Raw genomic sequence first — 11,899 nt, 5'->3', positions numbered from 1 at the left:
AGACCTAGACTAAAATTATGGACACTCTCGAACTGCTGAGCAAGTTTTTGAGCCTTTTCGCCATTTGTTAATAAAATTTTATTTCCCTCGTTAAGCGCTGGAATTGGCTTTTGAGGTTTTTTTAAAGATTTTTCGTTAATTTCCAAAAGGGTTTCGAACTGGGATCCAACTTCGAGACATTATTCTCAAAGTTGGTATTTCTCAGAATAGCGAAACGTTTTTTAATTTCATTTTGCAAATCTCGCCAAATAACTTTAAACGCGGGATCGCGAGTTCTTTGGTATTGCCTTCGCCTCACATTTTTAAGACGGATCAGTAGCTGAAGATCGTCGTCAATAATAATGGAGTTGAATTTAATTTCACATTTAGGAATTGCAACGCCTTTGGCTTCGACAAATAAATTTGTCAAAGATACAAGCGCATTATCAATATCACTTTTGGTATCGAGAGGAATATCAACATCAAAATTCCTATCGATATACGTTTTATATAAATCCCAATCAGCTCTATGATAATTAAAAGTAGAGCTAATTGGATTATAAATGGCTTCTTGTGAGATTTCAAATGTCACAGGAAGGTGATCAGAGTCAAAGTCAGCATGAGTTACCAATTGGCCACACAGCTGACTTGAATCCGTTAAAACCAATTCAATTGTCGAAGGATTTTGAGTGGATGAAAAACAAGTTGGGCCATTGGGATATTGAATAGTATAATATCCCGCAGAACAATCTTCAAATAAAATGTTGCCGTTGGAATTGCTTTGAGCATTATTCCATGAACGGTGTTTGGCATTGAAGTCACCAATTACGAAGAATTTTGATTTGTTGCGAGTCATAATTTGAAGATCAGTGCAAAATATGGGCTCGATTGGTTGCGACCTCGCATGCCACATCGCGTTTTAAATTTACATGGAGATTAGTATGGGAAAACTTACTTTTTCACATTTTTGCTATTAGCGGCTTCATTTTATCATAAATCACGTGACTCAATACGTTAGCATATAGTCTGGAAGATGCCGTAAGACTTTGCCGAAGAAGGTACGTAGCTGAAAGTTCTACAAAAAAAGTTATTACGTTTCGAAAATTGATTATTCAAACCATATGCAAGAAATCAATGTTTCTGCCAGCACTACCGGACGACCTATGGTTACCGAAGAGCAAAGCCCATCTTCCTTCTTGTCGGTTTTTTTCTTTGTGAAATGATTCAGGATAGTTCCCATGAGCTCTAAAACCCTATAACAGAGGTTCCCAAACTGTGGGTCGCGACCCCCAGGGGGGTCGTGGGCTGTTCAGTGGTGGGTCGCAAAAGACAAATCTTTATTCATACTTTTGTTACTATTTTTTCCCACAAATCTATTCCATATTTTGAATTAGGATCTAACTAATGATTGGAAGATTAAAAAACAACAAACCTGACAGGGTAACGGCCTTTTTTGTTATACGATATTTGGGCAAGTAGAAAGAAGTCTTTTACAATCCAAATGTAAGCCTCGAACCCAATCCAAAACCAATCCTAATCCAATTTAAATCTGATCTGAATCAAATCCAAATCTATTTAAAGTCCATTCCAAATCTAATTCAAATCCAATCCAAATCTAATCCTCATCAAATCGAAATCCAAATAAAATTAAATTTCAAATCCAATCCAAATTCAATTCAAATTCTATCCAAATCCAATCCACATCCAATCCAAAAAATTGGCGGATTTTTGACAAATACAATGGTGGGAAATAATGCAATTTATTATAATGATATGGAAATGCTAATATCATCTTCCAAACTTGGACGTACATGTTCATGATAGAATTAGAGGCGAAAGTATAGAATTGATAGTTCCGTTAGGATACAGCAGGCATGAAGAATGTTTTTATAGAAGTCGATTTGAAAGCGAGCTGAGGGCAATATTTGTGATGGCACATATCACACGACCTTCCTTCTGCCAAGCTCCTGTATGATTTATTATAATTTGTCCAATCTAACGCGAACTCATTTTTATTCAATTTCACAAAATCAATGGATTTGATACCTGGTGCTGGTGGGTCGCAAGCAATATGAGATTCTGCTAGGTGGGTCGCATATCCAAAAGTTTGGGAACCTCTGCCCTATAAGATTAATTATTTCCAAATAACCCTCAGTTAAATTATTGGTCTACGTAGTTCGGCAGTGCTGACAGAATAAACGATTTTTTACATATGGTTTGAACACTCAATCTTCGAAACGTTTTAACTTTTCTCGTGGACGTTCCAGCAACGTGCCTTCTTCAGCAAAGTGTTTCTGCATCCTTTGGGATATACTTTAACGCAATGTGCCACTTGGTTTACGATGAACTGAACCCTCTAGTAGTAGAAATGTAAAAATATACGTTCTCCCATACTAATTTCCATACAAACTTCAAACGCGATGCGGAAAGCGAGGAAGCAACCAATCGGTTCCAAATTCTGCACAGTTGTTCAGGACCCAGAATGGCTTCGAAAAACCATTGATTTGAAAAAATGACCATGACGCCCCACTCTAGTATATATAACGCTAACGCTGACACCAATACTAATACAGAATATGTACATTGGGCTTACAAACACAATGATCAAACATTTGTATTCGAACTTATTGAACACCCTGTACATAAAATTCTTGAGAAATGCCCCTCTGGGAAGTACCAGAGTGGGATTTATTTTTCATCTTAATTACATGGACTGTTGAAAATCCAAGTAATTGAGAAATTTCAATTTTAATCTCATCCAGTGATTTGTCATCACTGGAGAGACCTTTAAAGACGACTTTGAACAATCGCTCAGTTTTGTCATCGTATGTGAAGAATTTACGGCGCTTCTCAGTTAAATACTGAAGAAGACGTTTGCGATCGTCAAAGGATCCCGGCAAAACGCGGCAGTCACCCTTCCTAGCAATTTGAAATGAAATCTTGATCCCCTGTAGGTTACTCAAGATTTCATTCCAAAACAATTCACCACAATTGGCGGAATCCTTTGCTTTTTCGCATGAATCGAATCACCTGGGCTAAAGGTAGATTCGATTTGCTCAATTTCATCATTAATCAAATCGAACGAATTGCTCAGTTCGATAGGAGAAGAAATAATGTCAACGTTAGATTTAGAAGGAATATCTGAAGTCTCCAGCTTCCTTCTATTTTTTCCGCGCTTGGGCAGGACGGTCTTGACTTGACCTTGTTTCTTTGGAGGAAGTGGAGAATTCAGAGATTCCCCCTTCCTCTTGTTTTTATTAATGCTCATTGCTGAGCGTGGATACGTGACCTTCTAACAGGTTTTTCCCAGAACGGTGTCCCTGCAGGATTACCACCGCTTGTCGGAATTTTACTTCCGCAAACGGGTCCAATGTAAAACGAAGGCACGGGTCTTTGCAAAGATCGTAACGGGATCAGTGGGTACAAATAGCGCTGAGAAGCACTGTTGAAATTAAAATAGCTTCGGGTAGTATTAAAAACTTCCTTCCGCAAAGAGAGAAAGAACCGCACAACACAACAGCACGATGCGGTATTTTTTGATCATCCTCAAGCGTAGCACACTACGATCTCTAAAGTTGCATTAGACCAGGGTTGTATTCACCTTGCATTAGACTTGTTTTTTCTTCTTCTGTTTTCTTTCAGTTCGTTCCTGAGGAAAATTGCATTCATGAGGTACAATCATTTTGATCGATTAGTATTCATTTGCACAGATCAATAACCTTTTTTCAGTTATTTGCTAATGTTTGATCCAGAACTGTATTATTTTATAATGTACGAGAATGGTACCTTTACCGATGAATAGGTGGATTAACTATAGTTATATAACTAAGTAAACAAAACACATCATCTATCAATAAAAGTATACGTGTTTATATATGAAAGCTATGACTAATTCAAGGATACGTCTCGAGCGATGCGTTTAGTGATGCGAATACAAAACGTCGAACAAATATCGCCAGGAACATGTTCGCTCGTGTACGCAGTTGAATTGGCTTTATGTATAGATATGCACGATGCGAACTTGACGGCAATAATTGATAAGGGGAACATGATAGTTATTAATTCCTTCTATATGGCAATTTTAACTCGTCTGTTCGATACACTTTAGGAGGTTTTAAGAAAACAATCTTTGATTTAACCTTTTTGCGGCAAGGCTTGTTTTTAAAAATACAATTTTGAAACTTACAAACCATTTTATTGAAATGAGCTTCTTCACCTTGAAACTAAATTTCGGAGGTGTAACTTTAGCGTTTGACAGCCTCACTAGTAATAATTGCATTGCAACTGTGAGTGATAGGTTGCAGCTGATTGTTACGTCTGTTTGACTATGAGCTAACTTTGTTGCATTTCACAATTCCAGTTTCGTTCTCACACATGTCAGTATATTTTCAATTCCTTTTGCTGTTTTTAAATGGTTCACTTCTCACAACTGTGTGAGAATTCTATAGAATAATCGATGACTCACTCAAAAACCAACAGTCACCTCTATGTGCGCTGCTGCAATATAGCTTCTTTTATTGTTCAACTTCAACCCGCCCAATTGGAATATTGCTAGCTTAGTGTTCGGTTTAGTTCGCACTTTCAAAAACATAAACCGCAACATTTGTAAGTCAAATTCATATTTCTTTTACAATGCATTTACAGCGGTAAGTTCGAACCCAGCCGCCTTTAGCGTGATTCTGTTCTGTTATCATTCTTAGTGGCTGAGCCAAAAACAAAACTAAAACGGCCGTTTCCTATATAAGGGAAGCACCACACAGAAAATTGCATCATTCACATTAGCGTTGTGGAATTAATTAGAAGCAGTGTTATTATTCGAAGTTATTCTCAGTGAACTTTTTGCATCGGTAAGTAAATGGTAAAAAAAATTATTTGAGAACCTAATTGAGTTTAGGTTCAATCAAATTCAAGCAAGGATGTTATCGATCGTTTAGTAATTTGCGTTGAATTAGTTGGTAGTTTGTCAATAACTCGTTTTAGGAGCTGAACTTCAAAAGGTTATGTATGGTGGACTTCTAGTGTGATGGTTTTTCTACAACTCTGCCTAACAATTCGTTGTTTGAATTCCTTTAATAACGGTGTTAAAGCACTAGTTGTAGTAACTTAAACAAAATTATTGGATTTTTGTTATCATTCAATCTAAGCTACTGAAACTATAGCTATAACTCCGTTACCAGTGGAATTCAAACAACGAACCATTAGGCAGAGTTGTAGAAAAACCTTCGCACTAGAATTCCCCATACAACATTCATTGAAATTCAGATTTTGGAATGAATTATCGACAAACTACTTAATGATCGAACGCAAATTATTAAATGATCGATAACATCCTTGAATTCAATATTCAAATCTGAACTGTTTTTTGCTGGCAGGAACCGCACGGCCTTAGACATTTGAAAATTTGTGTACCCGAATAATCATCACTTTCAGGAATTTCGTCAACCGTTTCCATTTTCAGATAAATATGCCAAACAAATCGGATCAACATGGGGCCGCTATTCGCCAAGGCGTCCAGGCGAACCCCAATGCCAAGGGAGAGGAAAGAGCAGAAGTAGTTCGAACGGCCGTACAACAGGCGAACGCTCAAGGTCAAGGTAAAAAGTGAATCATTGATCACATTGTACCAATTACTTGAATAAATGTGTTACCTTGAGTAAAATATAATAACTTAGTCCATTATCCGAATATCTTTTGCCCAGTGAAAGACAATAATTTCCATTGGAAAGAATGGGATATGCATCTGAATTGAAAATGTCGAAAATCGAGCTTGGAAAGTTGTCGAGTATATACGTTGAGACAATGAGACATTCGTTGGGGAACTCAGTCTAAATAGATTCTTAATGCGCCATTTGAAATTGTTCGCTTCGAGATTGAAACTATATTGCATTTATCTTTTCGGTAACATAACTTGCTTCCTTATTGAGCTAACGTGGCGCCAATCAGCAATGCATATTCGCAGTTCGTCGCATCGCAACCGATGTTCTTGATTTCCTCGATGTGCTAACTGCTTATTGAGCAGTTGTGATGTAAAAAGATGAGTTTGTTATATATGAACAGGAATCTATTTTGAGAATTTTTGTGTGGTAAGTCTTCACATACTATACAAGTCGAGTTGGTTTTATTCCATTAAAGTATACATCTTGATAATAAATGCAAGCCGTCCTTAACCCTTTATAATGCAGTGGCAACTACAGTCGCCTCTCCACATCTCGATATTGAAGGGACCATCGAGATAGGGAGAGATCGAGAAATGGAAGGAAAATTGAAAAGGGTACTAGATCCAAAAAAGCTCGTTGCTATGAAAAACGACAACAAAACAAATGTCGCTTCCTGTTGTTGATGTGTTTGTTATTGTCCAAAGATGGTCTAGTAGCCTAAAAATTTGAACATATCGACATAAGGAGAGTGATTCCAGAACAAAAAATGATCCGAACCCATCGAGATAGAGAGATATCGAGATAGGGAGGTTATCGAGATGTAGAAAGCCCAAATGTATGTAGATCGAAGGGACTAAGGAAACCATCGACATAGGGAGAGATATCGAGATATAGAACATCGAGATGTAGAGAGTCGACTGTATATTGCCACCAACAAATTATATGTTTTTCTATTTATCAACAAAATCTCTACTTATTATTTCCCATGTAGTGGCTTTATTTGCTTCCTAGTAACACCCCAGATGAAATTTAAGCCATAAAAAAATTGAAATGTCAATTTGAGAACAGTTTTTTTACGAACAAATCGTAAGTTTCAAGTGGAAGAAGGATTTTCAGTTATAATTCGTTAAAAAGACGACAAACATATATTTTTTACCGTTGGAATTAATTATTTTGAATCTCCTTTACCTTTACCTTTCCGTATATTTGGTTTTTAGATTTTTGACGAAATTATGTTTTTCCCATGGATCCCCCCTTGGGAGCAAAAGCGTAATTTTTTTTTCACTTATAATGCGTTTTCCGACTAGGACTCTTCACCAAAAAAAGTAACGTGCCTTGATTTGACTGGTTTTACGTAAAACCTAATTTTTAAAAATCTTTTATTTATTTTTGTTGTTGCCTGTTTTCCCGCTTGCCGGGCAGTGGCAACTACATTGCCACAAATGTTATCCCGCTTGACGGGCAGTGGCAACTATATTGCCACCAATTATTCAATGTTTCTGAACTATTTAATGTATAGCAAACATACATTTGAGTTTAATACCATGTCAACATCGTGTCCTATTGTTTTTGTTAATTTACTGTTTAGATTCGTCTGCCTTATAAAGGGTTAATGTCTCGTATGCACTTGACTCAAGTTGAACTCGACAGGAAGTAGCAAATTTTTATATCTTCATCTTGTCCTTTTTACACTTATTTCTATTTTACTCAATTTCTCATTCCGTAAATAGACATGAATACCGTCGTGAAATCAAGGTAAGTCCGCAATCAGTACAATGATTTTCTTAAGTATTGGCCTTATCATTAGGCAAACCTTTCGATTATGTACATAGGTGGTAGATTAAGGGAATTCCTGGTGATGTAATAAACGGTTTCGCCCTGAAGATGCATAAGTATTCGAATTGTGACAACGTCAACCAGTGACACAACGACAAAAATTATCAGAGTTGTATAAGAATAAAAATTGATAGTAATGAAAATAATCTGCTTTTGTAAACAATGAACGACGATTTGACGAATCTGATGGCACACCCACGTGAACCAACACCATCAATGCATAGTAGGGTGCCAATGGAATGTAGGGACACGGCAGGTATTTTCGTCTGTTCGTCATAGTCTCGAAAACCAATCAAAGAGACGCTTTTTTGTAAAACTCATACGTACCAAATCGTAAGCTCAGGAGAAACGTTCTGCTATAGTGGAGTTCTAGCAAATGTACGTTGCTTTCGTTGGTTTTAGCCCCTATGACGATGGACGGAAATACCTGCCGTATCCCTATGGAAAAAAACTTGTCATCGAATTTAAAAAAACGACATTGCTCACAAGTTTCATTACCGGGTAAGATGCGCGGCTACAAAGCAAGACCATGCTGAGGGTGGCTGGGTTCGATTCCCGGTACCGGTCTAGGAAATTTTTGGATTGGAAATTGTCTCGACTTCTCTGGGCATAAAAGCATGATAGACGCATCCAAGAATGGTAACCTGGCTTAGAAACCTCGCAGTTAATAACCGTGAAAGTGCTTAATGAACACTAAGCTGCGAGGCGGCTTACATGAAAATTTTCCCAAGGGGGGGCCAAAGGAAAAGTCAAAAATCGAATTTTTGTTTTTGATGCCAAATGACTTAAAAATGCATGAAACGTCAAGATATGATGTGATCCAAAAAAATCGACTTTTTTTCTTAGAACATTTTTGGAACTTCTTTCATCGAATTTTAACACCGGACGATACGCAAATGCAAGGATGTTATCGATCATTTAGTAATTTACGTTCGATCATTTAGTAGTTTGTCAATAACTCATTCCAGACGCTGAATTTCAAAATGTGTTGTAGGGCGGACTTCTAGTGCGAAGGTTTTCTACAGCTCTGCCTAATGGCTCGTTGTTAGAATTCAACTAATAACGGAGTTATAGCGCTTGTTACAGTAACTTAAACTAAATGATTGGAATTTTGTTATCATTTAGTCAAAGCTACTGCAACTAGCGCTATAACCCCGTTATTAGTTGAATTATAACAACGAACGGTTAGGCAGAATTGTAGAAAAACCTTCGCTCTAGAGATCCACCATACAACACATTTTGTAATTCAGATTCTGGAATGAGTTATTGACAAACTACTAAATGATAGAACGCAGATTACTGAATGATCGATAACATCCTTGCGCAAATGTATTCGTAGCCAAATAAATATTAAATATTAAATATTAAATATTAAATATTAAATATTAAATATTAAATATTAAATATTAAATATTAAATATTAAATATTAAATATTAAATATTAAATATTAAATATTAAATATTAAATATTAAATATTAAATATTAAATATTAAATATTAAATATTAAATATTAAATATTAAATATTAAATATTAAATATTAAATATTAAATATTAAATATTAAATATTAAATATTAAATATTAAATATTAAATATTAAATATTAAATATTAAATATTAAATATTAAATATTAAATATTAAATATTAAATATTAAATATTAAATATTAAATATTAAATATTAAATATTAAATATTAAATATTAAATATTAAATATTAAATATTAAATATTAAATATTAAATATTAAATATTAAATATTAAATATTAAATATTAAATATTAAATATTAAATATTAAATATTAATTATTAAATATTAAATATTAAATATTAAATATTAAATATTAAATATTAAATATTAAATATTAAATATTAAATATTAAATATTAAACATTAAATATTAAATATTAAATATTAAATATTAAATATTAAATATTAAATATTAAATATTAAATATTAAATATTAAATATTAAATATTAAATATTAAATATTAAATATTAAATATTAAATATTAAATATTAAATATTAAATATTAAATATTAAATATTAAATATTAAAATTTAATATTAAATATTAAATATTAAATATTAAATATTAAATATTAAATATTAAATATTAAATATTAAATATTAAATATTAAATATTAAATATTAATATTAAATATTAAATATTAAATATTAAATATTAAATATTAAATATTAAATATTAAATATTAAATATTAAATATTAAATATTAAATATTAAATATTAAATATTAAATATTAAATATTAAATATTAAATATTAAATATTAAATATTAAATATTAAATATTAAATATTAAATATTAAATATTAAATATTAAATATTAAATATTAAATATTAAATATTAAATATTAAATATTAAATATTAAATATTAAATATTAAATATTAAATATTAAATATTAAATATTAAATATTAAATATTAAATATTAAATATTAAATATTAAATATTAAATATTAAATATTAAATATTAAATATTAAATATTAAATATTAAATATTAAATATTAAATATTAAATATTAAATATTAAATATTAAATATTAAATATTAAATATTAAATATTAAATATTAAATATTAAATATTAAATATTAAATATTAAATATTAAATATTAAATATTAAATATTAAATATTAAATATTAAATATTAAATATTAAATATTAAATATTAAATATTAAATATTAAATATTAAATATTAAATATTAAATATTAAATATTAAATATTAAATATTAAATATTAAATATTAAATATTAAATATTAATATTATTAAATTAATATTAATAAATATTAATATTAAATTAAATTAAATATTTACTATTTAATATTTAATATTTAATATTTAATATTTAATATTTAATGGGATTCCTAAAGGAATTCCTGGGAAAAAATCTGGTAGAATGCTTGTAGAAAATATTGGAGGAGCGCTTGGTGAAAGTCCTGGATGAGCTTATTGTGAAATTCCTGTGAAATTCCTGAAGAAATTTCATAAAAAGTTGCCATGAAAATTTCTGGTGAAATTCCTGGATAACTTCGTGGTGGAAATCCTGGATAAGTTCTTGTTGTGTTCCAAATGGAATGCGTGGTGGTGAAATATCAAGAGGAATCACTACATTAAATGTAAAGAAACCTGGAGTTCCTAGCGAAATATTGAAACAAACAATTTGAGGTGGAATTTCTGGAATAAATGATGTAGTAGCTCCTGGTGATAGTCCTAGATAATTTTTTTAGAGAATTTCGGCATAATCTACTGTAGAAATTCCTGGTGGTATCTTTGGTAGACTTTCGTGAAGAATACCTGGTGGTAGAATTTCTGGGGAGCTCCTGGTAGTACCAGTGAAGAAAATCATGAAGAAAGCCTGGTAGCCTTGTGGATTTTTTGGTGGAATTCCTGGCGTTTCATAAAAAGTTCTTTCAGGACTTCCACCAGGAGCCCACCAGAAATTTCTCCAGCAGTTCCTCCTGAATTTCAAGTGTGGTTCCTCCAGGTATTCTAACATCAATTCCTCCTTGTACTGTACCAGGAATGAACACACTCCAGCCTATCTACAAGATACTAATCCACCAGCGTTTCTTTTAGGTATTCCTGGAGAAACTCCTGGTGATATTTTTAGAGAAATTTTCGGAATTCCGAAAGAAACACCTAGTGGTGATATTCCTGTATGAAATGCTGGAAGAGCTCCTGGAGGAATTTCTGGAGGAGCCAGCCTCGGGCTGAAAGTCTCTTTAATAAAGACACAAAAAAAAAGAATTTTTGGAGGAACTCTTTGTGAGTGAGAATTCTTAAGGAAATTCTTTTAGTGTAAATCATGGTAGAAGTCAGAATTCAACAACAATTCAATGATTTTCAATCCGGATTTTTTTTACTGGTTCTTCCAGAATTTTCACCAGGATTTCATCCAGGAAATCTACCAAATTAATAGTTTTGTTGAGCGGCGCAGCTGAAATTTTTTGATTAGATGATGTTAGGTATTGGTTGAAATTTTCTTCAAAATTTTGCGGAATTCCGTTTAATTTCGTTAAAAGCTAGTTTTTGGTGGCGAACTTTTTGTAATTTAACGAAACGAAATCAAAAAATATGATTTCGCCATGATCACATCCAAATTCCGCGGAATTCGTTTCGAATCACCTGAAACGAAATTTTTCGAAATACCGCTTATCCTTACCCAACACACGATGTAAAGAATGTCATCGGGGATGCAAATGCACAGATCGGAAGAGAAAGTTTTTTTCGCCCTGTAATTGGTACGGAAAGCCTTCATTCCGCTCATTCGCAGCCTCCCGCGGAATGGTAGTCCGAAGTACCTTCTTTCCCCGCAAAATATCCACAAGGCCACATAGAGATCACCTAACCAAGAAACGGAAAACCAAATCGACTGCGTGCTAATCGACAGTAAATTCTTCTCCGACA

The 11,899-nt window shown here is 32.7% G+C and overlaps 1 long non-coding RNA gene across 3 annotated transcripts; it reads left to right on the top strand.

Moving 5' to 3' along the window:
- Window positions 1-4,439: 4,439 nt before the first annotated feature.
- On the top strand, window positions 4,440-5,646 carry LOC134202670 (uncharacterized). 3 transcript variants are annotated; one of them, XR_009977297.1, is made up of 3 exons: window positions 4,531-4,545; window positions 4,624-4,826; window positions 5,438-5,646. It is a non-coding gene; the product is annotated as an uncharacterized LOC134202670 (long non-coding RNA). The 3 variants fall into 3 exon arrangements; XR_009977296.1 differs by lacking the exon at window positions 4,531-4,545 and adding an exon at window positions 4,570-4,584 and having other exon boundaries at window positions 4,680-4,826; XR_009977295.1 differs by having other exon boundaries at window positions 4,440-4,826.
- The last annotated feature ends 6,253 nt before the right edge of the window (window positions 5,647-11,899 follow it).

This window comes from Armigeres subalbatus, unplaced genomic scaffold (genome assembly GCF_024139115.2).
Source record: "Armigeres subalbatus isolate Guangzhou_Male unplaced genomic scaffold, GZ_Asu_2 Contig1343, whole genome shotgun sequence".
Classification (NCBI taxonomy): domain Eukaryota; kingdom Metazoa; phylum Arthropoda; class Insecta; order Diptera; family Culicidae; genus Armigeres; species Armigeres subalbatus.
The sequence above is the reverse complement of the archived record's forward strand: the minus strand, read 5'-3'. Positions and strand labels throughout refer to the sequence as shown.